The following is an 11,730-nucleotide window of genomic DNA, read 5'->3' as shown; positions in this document are numbered from 1 at the left end:
ACCCAATGAGTGCAATGGTTGCTTGTCTGTTATGAGAAAAACTAACTGCTCTCTAATTGGACTGGGAGGCTTCCTCCAAAGGAGGGAATACATGCCTGGTACTAAAAACCTAGTCAAAAGCCTATGGTGGGGAAGGTCATTTGCCCTATGGGTGTAATGCCTACTGGCGCCTGGCTAAATGCATATTATGCTCACCAAACTGCCCTTAAGCACTTTTCTTAATGTTTATACCCATATATTAATTCTACTGTCATTTTTGGTTAGAGAAGCTTCTCTTTTCATATGATGGTGACCACTGGGATGACTCAAAAGGCACCATAGTGCTGAGAAGAAGTGACGGAGTGTTCAGCACTGAGACATCTCTATCACAACTTCCAAGGCTCAGGGTCCATTGTGGAAGCAGTGGTGGAAAAAATGTAAGAGCCAAAGGAAGGGCAGGACTGCTTACAATGCAATCTTCCAGACAGAAATTGGTCTCAGCAGGGTGTGGTGGTGCATGCCTTTAATCCCAGCACTTGGGAGGCAGAGGTAGGAGGATCGCCGTGAGTTCAAGGCCACCCTGAGACTATATGGTGAAAGCTAGAGTGAGACCCTGCCTCAAAAAAAAAAGGGAAAGAAAAGAAAAGAAAAAAAGAAATCGGTCTCGATATCCATGATCTCACAGTGCCTAATACAACCTTCACAAGATCCTCATAACAGGAGGAAAAGATGATGACATCAAAATAAAAGAGAGGGCTGGAGAGATGACTTAGCAGTTAAGTGCTTGCTTGTGAAGCCTAAGGACCTTGGTTCAAGGCTCAATTGCCCAGGACCCACGTAAGCCAGATGCACATAGTGGCACATGCATCTGGAGTTCATTTGCAGTGGCTAGAGACCTTGGTGTGCCCATTCTCTCTATCTGCCTCTCTGTGTCTCAAAAGAAAATACATAAATAAAATATAAAAATAAAAATAATGGGGCTGGAGAGATGGCTTAGCAGTTAAGCACTTGCCTGTGAAGCCTAAAGACCTCGATTCAAGGCTCAATTGCCCAGGACCTATGTAAGCCAGATGCACATGGTGGCACATGCATCTGGAGTTTGTTTGCAGTGGCTGGAGGCCCTGGTGCACACATTCTCTCTTTCTCTGCCTCTTTCTCTCTCTGTCTGTCTGTCGCTCTCAAATAAGTAAATAAAAGTAAACAAAAATATTTTAAAAATAAAAATAAAAGACTAATTGAGAGGAGGAGGGAAAGATGATGGAGAGTGGATTTGTGAAGGGAAAAGTGGGGGAAGGGAGAGAATTCTCATGATTTAATGTCTATAATTATGGAAGTTATCAATAAAAATAATTAAGGCAGCTTCTGGCAAAGTTAGCATGGAATCCCCAGCTGCCTCAGGACAGGAAAGGCTTGTCCATGGAGCCAGATTGCGCCTACTCTCCTTTAAACCCCTCTGCTAAGGAAGACTTCATGTCACCAGCCAGTGCATGATGGGAAGAACCCTTGGGGAGGGAATCTTGAAGATATTTGTTGATACTATTTTGTGCCAGATTCTTTGCTTGAATACTGAGGAACTTAAACTAGTTAAATATACCAAATGGTCCCTGCCCTCAAGGAACCTGTGTAGAGGAATTTTTAGGGACTGCCCCACACAGCGAAAAAAGAAAAGGAAGAGAAAAAATTCCTGAAACCACAGAAGATCTCTCAAGGTGCTATAAAAATGTACAGAGCTTTATGGATATTGGAATTTTGGATAAGGGATTATGGCCTGTACTTCCCTTTATAGGGTTGTTATGAAGATTTAAACAAGATAAGCCAAAAATACACAACACTGGAGAGATAAAGGGAAGTCAAGACACCACTATGAACCAGATGAGAAAACAGGAACAAAGATAACCTGGGTTCTCCCAAACCCAAAACAACTAAATGGAGACTGAAGAAAGATTTAGACTTTCAGATGAATTCTCCACATCTCACAAGTCATGAAGAAAAGATGTATGAAATGGAGATATTGATGAATATGAAAAAGAAATCCAAGCAAGTGTCTTCCTTAAAAAGTATTACTCATAAACCAAGTAATAAACTAGAAGTGATGCTAACATGGTGTATTAGCCAGGGTTCTCTAGAGGAACAGAAGTGCTAGAATGAATTATTTTAAAAAGGGAATTTATTGGATTAGTTTACAATAGTTCAATAGCAGTTGCAGGCCCGAGAATCACGGAACCTGGTAGCTGCTCAGTTCATGTGGCCAGATGCCTAAGCAGTCCTGACCTGGCACTGCAGATGGTGTCCAAAAGCCTGGAGGCTTCCTGAGGAGCCGCTGGGTTTCGATCCACACAGGTCTTCAGTTGATGCTGGTCAACAGTCCTCACTGGTCTTCAATCCACACTGGAAGGCAGCAAGCACCTCTGACAGCCAAGTGGAAGGAAGGAAGGGAGGGGCTCTTTTTACCCAGAGCTTCCTTATATCAAGTCCCCCTCTGAGCGGGGCTGCCCACTCTGGGGGAAGGACTTCCTCCTTTAGTTGATCCTTCCTGGAAGCAACCTCTGAGACCCACCCAAAAGGGATATATCTGTGGATTACTAAACAGATCAAGTTGACATCACCTTAACTATCACACATGGGAACAAAAAGAAGAAGCCTTCTCCAATTTCTCCATTTCTTTTTGTTGTTGTTGTTGTTGTTTTTTGTTTTTCGAGGTAGGGTCTCACTCTAGCCCAGGCTTACCTGGAATTCACTATGGAGTCTCAGGGTGGCCTTGAACTCATGGTGATCCTCCTACCTCTGCCTCCCAAGTGCTAGGACTAAAGGTGTGCACCACCACGCGCAGCTTCAGTTTCTCCATTTCTTGAAGAGACTATAAAGCTTCTGAAAGGTCGAGGGAAACTATCTCTTTCCTATTCAAATTAAAACCTTTGGTCCTAAATATGAAGGAAAATATTTAATTGCTCAAGCATGGACAGGAACAGGAAGACAGTTTCTTTTGCCACACTCCTTTTTGTTGTTGTCGTTGTTTTGTTTTACAAGGTAGGGTTTCACTCTAGCCCATGCTGATGTGGAATTCACTATGTAGACTCAGAGTAGCATCAAACTCACAATGATCCTCCTATCTCTGCCTCCCAAGTGCTGGGATTAAAGTCATGTGCCACCATGGCTGGCTTTTTAATTTTTTAGTATTGACAACTTCTATACTCACAGACAATAAACCATGAAATTTCCCTCCCCTCCCCCACTTCCCCTTCACAACTCCTCTCTCCATCATATCCCCTCCCTCTCTCCATTAGTCTCTATTTATTTTGATGTCATAATCTTTTTCTTCTACTATGAGGATCTTGTGGAAGGTATGGCTAAGCACTGCGAGGTCATGGATATCAAGGCCAATTTCTATCTGGGCAATTGCATTGTAAGGAGTGGTGCCCTTCATTTGGCTCTTACATTCTTTCTGCCACCTTTTCTGCAATGGATCCTGAGCACTGGAGGGTGTGAAAAAGATGTTTCAGTGCTGAGTACTCCTCTGTCACTTCTTCTTAGCACTATGTTGCCTTTTGAGTCATCTCAGTGGTCACCGCCATCTGAAAAGAGAAACTTCTCTAACCAAAAGTGAGAGTACCATTAATATATGAATATGAACATTAAGTGTAGTGCTTTTAGGGCAGTTTGATGAGAATAATATATGCATTTAGCCAGACAAGAACAGACTTTTTACCCCTAAGGCACATGATCTCCCCTGCCATAGGCTTTTGATTAGGTTTTCAGTACCAGGCATGTATTCCTTCCCATACAGCAGGCCTACAGTCCAATTAGAGAGAAGGTGGTTTTCCCCAGAGCAGACATGCCCCTATTGCATCCATTTGGTCATTTGGCCTGTCTGGCCAAACTTGAGGCTCCCAGTGTGCTGCAGACCAGCAAAGCCAGGACCACCATTCTGAGGGAAAACAGGGCCTTGGGAGGTGGGCAAGGAGTCGGTGAAGTGACAAACAGACACACACACACACAAGATTTATGTATCTGAGTGTATTTTACTGAAGTAGAACATCAGGTTATATACAATTCTGGCTGCATAAGCTTAGCCTTTGTTTATTCATGTGGTACAATTTCTTTTTTTTTTAATTTTCATGTGGTACAATTTCTATGAACAGCCTGCTTCAAGCATCAAGTATTTTCAACAGACGTTCTAACAGGGAGACGTTATAACTCTAATATGTTTTCTTCCTTGAACCATGCCATAAGAATGCAGGTCTATCAAAGCCTGCCTTCTCATAATTGGATCCCAGTTGTTTCCTAATGCTTTCTCTTTGTGCTTTCGTAAGCAAGCACCAAGGTGGACTTGACCTAGCAAGTCTGTCCACAAGTTAAAGATTACCAAGAAACATGCTTCCCACCATTGTTTACTAGCCTATCCCACTTCCTATACACTCCTGTACAAGGTAATGGTTCATTGTTTGTTTCTGGTCCTTGTGATTCTGACTATGGCTTGAAACAACAGCTGCCTCTTTGGAGGAAGCGTCACACCATCAGGTGACTCAATTTTTGGAAACTGTTCCATATCTAATTTTTACTAACTTGTGAAAGAACATCATGCTGATATCATGTGTCAGGAACAGAATATTAATAATGAAGAAAACAGCTATTAGAGAGCAGCAAAAGGCACTACAAGCCTGAAGAATGCACGTCCTTCCAGGAGGCTTTCTTCCTTGAAGCTTTTGCCTTGGCCTGGTGAACAGATCACATAGACTCCACTGGAGTTGGTGTAGCATTTCCCTCTTTTTAGTTGTTTAGACGAAGTTCATGAATGTCTTGGCATAGAGTATAAAGAGAAGCAAAAATTATTTTGAGGAGGACTGGGAAAATACAGGTAATAAGTAAGATTATTCCCGCAATGACAGCAACCATGATGACAGCATGCAACCAGTTAAATGGGTTAAGAGATTGTAACCCTTTCTTCAAGGACCCCTCAATGAATAAAGATTTTCTACTTCTAAATGTGCTCTACTAATAGTACTTATGTCCTCTTGTAATTGTTCCATATTATGCGATAAGTCATTGTCTTTCCAAATTCCTAATAAATGATTTTTAGTTGCTTGCCAATTGAAAGTTGAATTATATTTTAAAGGAGTCACACAAATATATCTAAAGCTTGTATGGCATTTAGTGGATAACTGTGCCTGTAGATTCTGTACCTCTTGCCCAATAGCTAAAACCACTTCCTCTAGAGTGTTCACTTTTGATTCTAGTTTTTTGTCAATAATTTGTTGTTCAACCAGAGCTAAGGAAACATTTCTACTAAGATCATTAATAAAATGTGCTGTATTTACTTCATTAACTAATGCTGTAGTGGAAACTGTTAAAGAAGTTAGGATAGCAATTAAAGCGCTTATACCAAGAATAAGTGCAGCTACAAATCTTTTTGGTCTGAGAAGTTCATTTAGATTTTTTAAAATTTGAAGAGTGGCATTATCAAACCAAGAATCATTTCTCAAGTTTTCAGGATGCATAACATAACTCGGTCTCTGTAATAATATAATAGCAGCATAGGTTTTATCTAAAGCAGAATATATACAATTTGTTAATACACAGTTAGTACAGTTAATGTAAAAAGATTTCCCCTGATTAACAATGCTTAAATTCTCTGATTTTTCTGCTAAAATCCCTTAAGGATATCCCACACAAGCTCTTACCCCAATCGGTGTACCTTTAGTTCCTTTTGGGTTTTTTCAGCAACAGCATGTTAGCCACGGCAAACAATCTGAATAAATCTGGATGAATGTTTGTTTTATTATGTAAGGGTGAGTGACTCTCAAAGATAGGAACCACCCATCCTGGTGTAAACCACTTAATAGGCTCTCCTAGTGAATTAGGAACATAACCATTAAACTTCTGTACATTTTGTTGTAGATAGTTTTTGTAATCATAATCAGGATTACTAATTGAATAATCAAAAATATAGTCATTTGTCTCTAAGGGTATATGTTTAGATATCTTGCCTTGAAATCTACAATTGAGCCATTTTGGAAACTCTATTAGAGAATCCCAATATTGATCTTTATCATGATAAACCTGCAGACAATTAGGCAAAGGTGGGGGTTCCTTCTTTGTTTCCTAACTTTCATTATAATTATGGTATCCCAGGGTCATCAATTCTAATTCCCATATTAACCTCTTTTCCTTTTTATTATCTGTCCTATCTGGTGCATTAGTAAGAAATGTCCTATAATTGACTGGCAGACAACCAGTGGCCATGTATCCTTTGAATGTGACACAGATGGGAGCTGTATCTGACATTCCCTCATAATTTATAATTTGAGATATTTGGTGGATATTCAAAAAATCTTGAATTTCCCCTAGTAGTTTATTATTGTTAGTCATGACTTTGATATACACATCATCCCCCCAGCCCACTGGATGCAGTATTGGAGGATTTGGAACATAAGCCCAATATTCCCCTGAGACCAGTGTTACCTGCACAGTCAGAACAGCAAGCATAGCCAGAAACATATTTTCTGTGTTTAAACTTTTTTCCAGTCTTAACTATAGTCTGTTCCACCTCACACGTGAGCTTCTTAATTTGTCCCCAGGTCAGCGGTGTCACTTCTTTTGTGGTCCGAGCCTGTGGAGGGGAAAGGTCAAGCCTCTTCATTTTCAGAGTCACTTCTCTCATCATGTTCCTTTTTCTTCCCCTTTTGGTTGGCTTTTTCATTGATGGGTTGGACAAGCCTGTCTGGAATCCAGATTGGTGCCTCTGCATCCTGAGGAAACACATGCATATCCTCTTCCCGAGGTTATTAGTACATCAGGCCCTTTCCAGGTGCCTGTTAATAAATCCTTCCATATCACTTTTGGTTGTATTTTAATTATTTGTGGACCCCAATGCCTCTGCATTGGTGTTAGTCCATCTTCAGTTGTATTTAAATGACTTATAGTAAATAAAGCATGGCTTAAGATTTGATGAGGGGAATAATAATTATTATTATCCTTTAATCTTTGCAGTTGAATTTTTAAATATTGATGTATCCTTTCTATAATTGCTTGCCCTTGGGGATTATAAGGTATTCCTGTGGCATGTTCTATATTCCATTCTAAACAAAATTTTTAAAAGGCCTGCGATGTATATGCAGGAGCATTGTCAGTTTTAATTTTCTTTGGAAGTCCTAAGACTTCAAAACAAAGCATCAAATGCTGTATAACATCTTTTCTTGCTTCACCTGTTCTTGTGTTGCAACTACTGCATGAGAAAACGTGTCAACAGTAACATGTACATATGATAATTTTTCAAAATCGGGGATGTGAGTCACATCCATTTGCTAAAGCATTTGTACTTTAAGTCCTCATGGGTTAACTCCCATCTTTAGTGGATGACAAGCATCAGAGCAATGAGTACAATTTTTGACAATTTGTTTGGCCTGTTCTCTAGTGATATGAAACATTCTTTTTAGTGCAAGAGCATTTTGATGTAATTGATGACTCTTCTGAGCTTGACCTAAGATATCTTTAGTGAATAAGTGTGCCATCATATTTCCTAATGACAATAGTCCTGGTATATTCGTATGCCCTCTGATGGGTCCAGTGAATACCTCTTCTTTTCTTTTTTTGTGTTAAATTTTGCAGCTGTTGTAGCATGTTTAGTATTTTGGACTGTCTGATAGTAAGGCAGTCTCTAAGTCTGGAAACAGATTCACCACATACTTAGAGTCTGTGTAAAGACTCATTTTCTGAGACACACTTTCAAAAGCTGTGATAACCGCAGTAATTTCTGCCTGCTGTGCAGAAAGTTCTGTTGCCTTTTTAATGATATGTGGTTCATCAGGTATGTAAACCACAGACGTTCAGTTGGAAGACCCATCTGTAAAAACTGTGAGTGCATTTTCTAATGGTTCTTTAGCTATTACTGTTGGAAATATTATAGCAGTATTTCTACAAATTTTAAAAGTGGATTCTGGGATAAATGATATTATTCTACCTTGTGAGATTCTATAAAGCTAATCCCCAATCATCATTAGCTTGTAAAAGAAATTCTAATTGTTGTCTATTATAGGGTATTATGATATTATTCATTTCTTTTCCAAACATTTCTCTAGATTTAAGCCATCATTTTATGTTAATTGACACAAAAAAATATAGGAAGAAATCTTTCTGATTTGTGTATAAGGCAAATGTAACCATTTCAAAATTCCCTCTGCCATAGGCAAGGGGTAGGTGTATACTTTGTTTTCAATATAAGTGAATCCTATTCTTTTCTTTTTAATTTTTGTTAGCATTTTCCATGATTATAAAAAAAAATCCCATGTTAATTACCTCCCTCCCCCCTAACACTTTCTCCTTTGAAATTCCATTCTCCATCATATTACCTCCCCATCACAATCATTGTACTTACATATATACAATATAAACCTATTAAGTACCCTCCTCCCTTCCTTTCTCTTCCCTTTATGCCTCCTTTTTAACATACTGGTCTCTACTACTAAGTATTTTCATTCTCACGCAGAAGCCCAGTCATCTGTAGCTAGGATCCACATATGAGAGAGAACATGTGGTGCTTGGCTTTCTGGGCCTCACTTAGTATAATCCTTTCCAGGTCCATCCATTTTTCTGCAAATTTCTTAACTTCATTTTTCTTTACCACTAAGTAGAACTCCATTGTATAAATGTGCCACATCTTCATTATCCACTCATCAGTTGAGGGACATAAGGCTGGTTCCATTTCCCAACTATTATAAATTGAGCAGCAATAAACATGGTTGAGCACGTACTTCTAAGGAAATGAGATGAGTCCTTCGGATATATGCCTAGGAGTGCTATAGCTGGGTCATATGGTAGATCAATCTTTAGCTGTTTTAGGAAACTCCACACTGATTACCACAATGGCTGGACCAGATTGCATTCCCACCAGCAGTGTAGAAGGGTTCCTCTTTTTCCACATCCCCGCCAACATTTATTTATTTATTTATTTTTCAGACAGTTCAGCCTTTATTTTTGAAAATATTCTGTAGATTCTACTTTCTTTCATGAAACTGAGGTCAGGCAAGAAACAAAGCCACAAACTCCTCTCCAATCTGTCATCTGCATCCTAGTCTAAGAAGAGGCATGAAAAATTAGGGGAGGCAGGACAGAACCTGGTTCAGGGTTAGAGCTGTCCTGTGATGAGATAGCCACTCGAAGTTGACCCTCAGGAGAAGTCAATACCAAACCCCAAGAGAAAGGAACACAGGACTCATTCAATCATCCACCCAGCCTGCACTGAATCCTCCTTAAGCAATAGGGTAGGGCTGATTGTAGAAAGGGAATCAGAGATGGCAGGTTCCCCGAGGCAAGAAGCCCCAGCACAGGCTTTTCTCCACTGCCTTGCCTAACAACTGGGCATTAGCGTCCTCTTCCACTTTGCATCACACAACCACAGAAGGCTGGGATGCAGGAACGAGCAGCTTTGGGAAGGTCAGCAATAAAGGCAGACAGAAGTCAGGAGTAAGCCCCAAGCCACCTCGCACCTCCACCCTGAAGCCCTAACCGTGAAAACTCTTGGTTAGTTTCATGTTGGACACAAACTGGGTCCTTCTCCCACAACCCAGCCATATACTGGGGTTGTGGGAAAAGGGAGACTAGGTACAGAAGGAGGGCTCATGCAACAGTGGAAGGAGCCAGGCCAGGGCAAACAAGCCTGGTCAAAAGAGCTGGCGCTTCCAACCTCTCTGCAGATGCCCTGAGGGGGGACCTCAGAACATAACATTCTTTTTTTTTTTTTTTTTTTTTTTTTTGAGAGCGACAGACATAGAGAGAAAGACAGATAGAGGAAGAGAGAGAATGGGCGCGCCAGGGCTTCCAGCCTCTGCAAACGAACTCCAGACGCGTGCGCCCCCTTGTGCATCTGGCTAACGTGGGACCTGGGGAACCGAGCCTCGAACCCGGGTCCGTAGGCTTCACAGGCAAGCGCTTAACCACTAAGCCATCTCTCCAGCCCAGAACATAACATTCTTGGCCCCAACAAGCCCAACTCTCTCCCACCACACAGTGGCTTCTCCTTTGCTAACTCCACACACTTCACTCTAATTCCCTGATCTGACTCCCTTGACAACGGGAGAGTAACCCTCATCTTTATTATTTGTGCATTCGAATGCCAATCTGTAAAAACAAAAAAGATATATGGACTCAGGCAGAAATCCAGACAGGGTGATGCAGCCCCAGGACTGCGGGCCTGTCTCAGCTCTTAATATGGCAAGAAAGGAGGTCGGGCAGGTGCTAATTCCAGCTCTGGTCATAGCCAGCCCAGGTCTGTGGAGATGCCAGGTAGACACGGTGGCCCCGGAACTGGAAGGTGACAATGCCCCGGTAGCCAGCCCTGGGAACACCTGATTTGAGGTCATCCATGATACCCAGGGCCTTGGCAAAAGCCTTGAAGCTGTCTCTACTTGTGTACTGCACCCGTACCTCCCCTAGCTCTTGCCAATCATTGGTCCTCACTTTCTCCACCTGTAGCTGGGGGACACCGTAGACACGGGCGAGGAAATCCCGGTCATAGACCTCCTGCTGCAGGTATGACAGGTCCAACTGTGTGAAGGGCACAAACTGCTGGTTCAGCTTGATGAACTTGAGATTGAGATGCTGATCAAAGAACTGCCCAAGGCTCACACCCTTGCGGCCCTAAGTCATTGTTCTTGAGATCTCAGGCCGCACACAGGCCCGCCCCTTCCGCTGCTCAGGACTGCGCATCCAGTCGTCCCAAAAAGCCTTGGGCCACTTGGGCTCTAGCTCTGCGCATAGCTCGGCCAGAAGCAGCCAGCCCAGGCCAGGAAAAATTCTGTGCGATAGAGCAGCTCAGGCTTGCTAGCATCTACCATCTGCTCCTTGCCATTGTCGTTCCACGCAGACACACACCAGAGGGTTGGGTCGGCTCTCAACAGTGGGTAGGTGGCCTGGAAGTACTCAAAAAAGTCTGGTGCCACCTCCAGATCATCCTCCACCACCACAGCTGCTGGGAACCTGAACTTGTTGAAGATCTGGCCCAGAGCCCAGCGGTAGTGCCTGGCAATCTTGTAGGAGCCCTGGAACTTGGGGTGTTCTGACTGCACAACAATATTGCTCAGGTCAGGCTGGCGGATGTGTGTGACTGCACTGCCATAGGAAGAGATGACCCTGGCCGTCTCCTCATGCCCACAGTCCTGGCTGACAATGATGGGAAAGTGCTCAGCTGAAGGCCGATAATGCAACAGCTTGTCCAAGCAGCGCCGGACAGTGCTGCGGTCACCGGCAATGACCAGGATGGGAATGACGGCAGGTGGTGGGGTCACAAGCACGTGCGGCCGGATGGGAGGGGCCACAGTGGGCACCCTCCACCTCTGGTTCCACAGGGCATGATGCTCCCTAATTTGCTGCAGCAGCCCCCGCTGACATTCCAGCTCCACCTCAGCGTCCTGGGCCAGGCAGATCACCTCACGGGTGAGACCGGCAGGGTCGTCATCAAGAGCACTGTCTGAGGGTGCCCTGCTGGGCGTTGGGCGTGTCCAGAAGAAGAGAAGCAGCAAGGCACTCCAGCCCGCCAACATTTACGATCATTTGTTTTCATGATGGTGGCCAATCTGACAGGAGTGAGATGGAATCTCAATGTAGTTTTATTCTGCATTTCCCTGATGACTAGTGACATAGAACATTTTTTTTAATTTTTTTTGTTTTTATTTTCATTTATTTGAAAGTGAGAGAGAGACAAAGAGGCAGAGAGAGAGAGAGAGAATGGGCACGCGAGGGCTTCAAGCCACAGCAAAG

At 42.6% G+C, this 11,730-nt stretch overlaps 1 pseudogene; it reads right to left on the bottom strand.

The window, feature by feature from the left end:
- Window positions 1-9,947: 9,947 nt before the first annotated feature.
- Window positions 9,948-11,513, bottom strand: LOC101601144 (annotated as a pseudogene).
- Between the last annotated feature and the right edge of the window lie 217 nt (window positions 11,514-11,730).

This window comes from Jaculus jaculus, chromosome 5, assembly GCF_020740685.1.
Source record: "Jaculus jaculus isolate mJacJac1 chromosome 5, mJacJac1.mat.Y.cur, whole genome shotgun sequence".
Lineage (NCBI taxonomy): Eukaryota > Metazoa > Chordata > Mammalia > Rodentia > Dipodidae > Jaculus > Jaculus jaculus.
The sequence above is the reverse complement of the archived record's forward strand: the minus strand, read 5'-3'. Positions and strand labels throughout refer to the sequence as shown.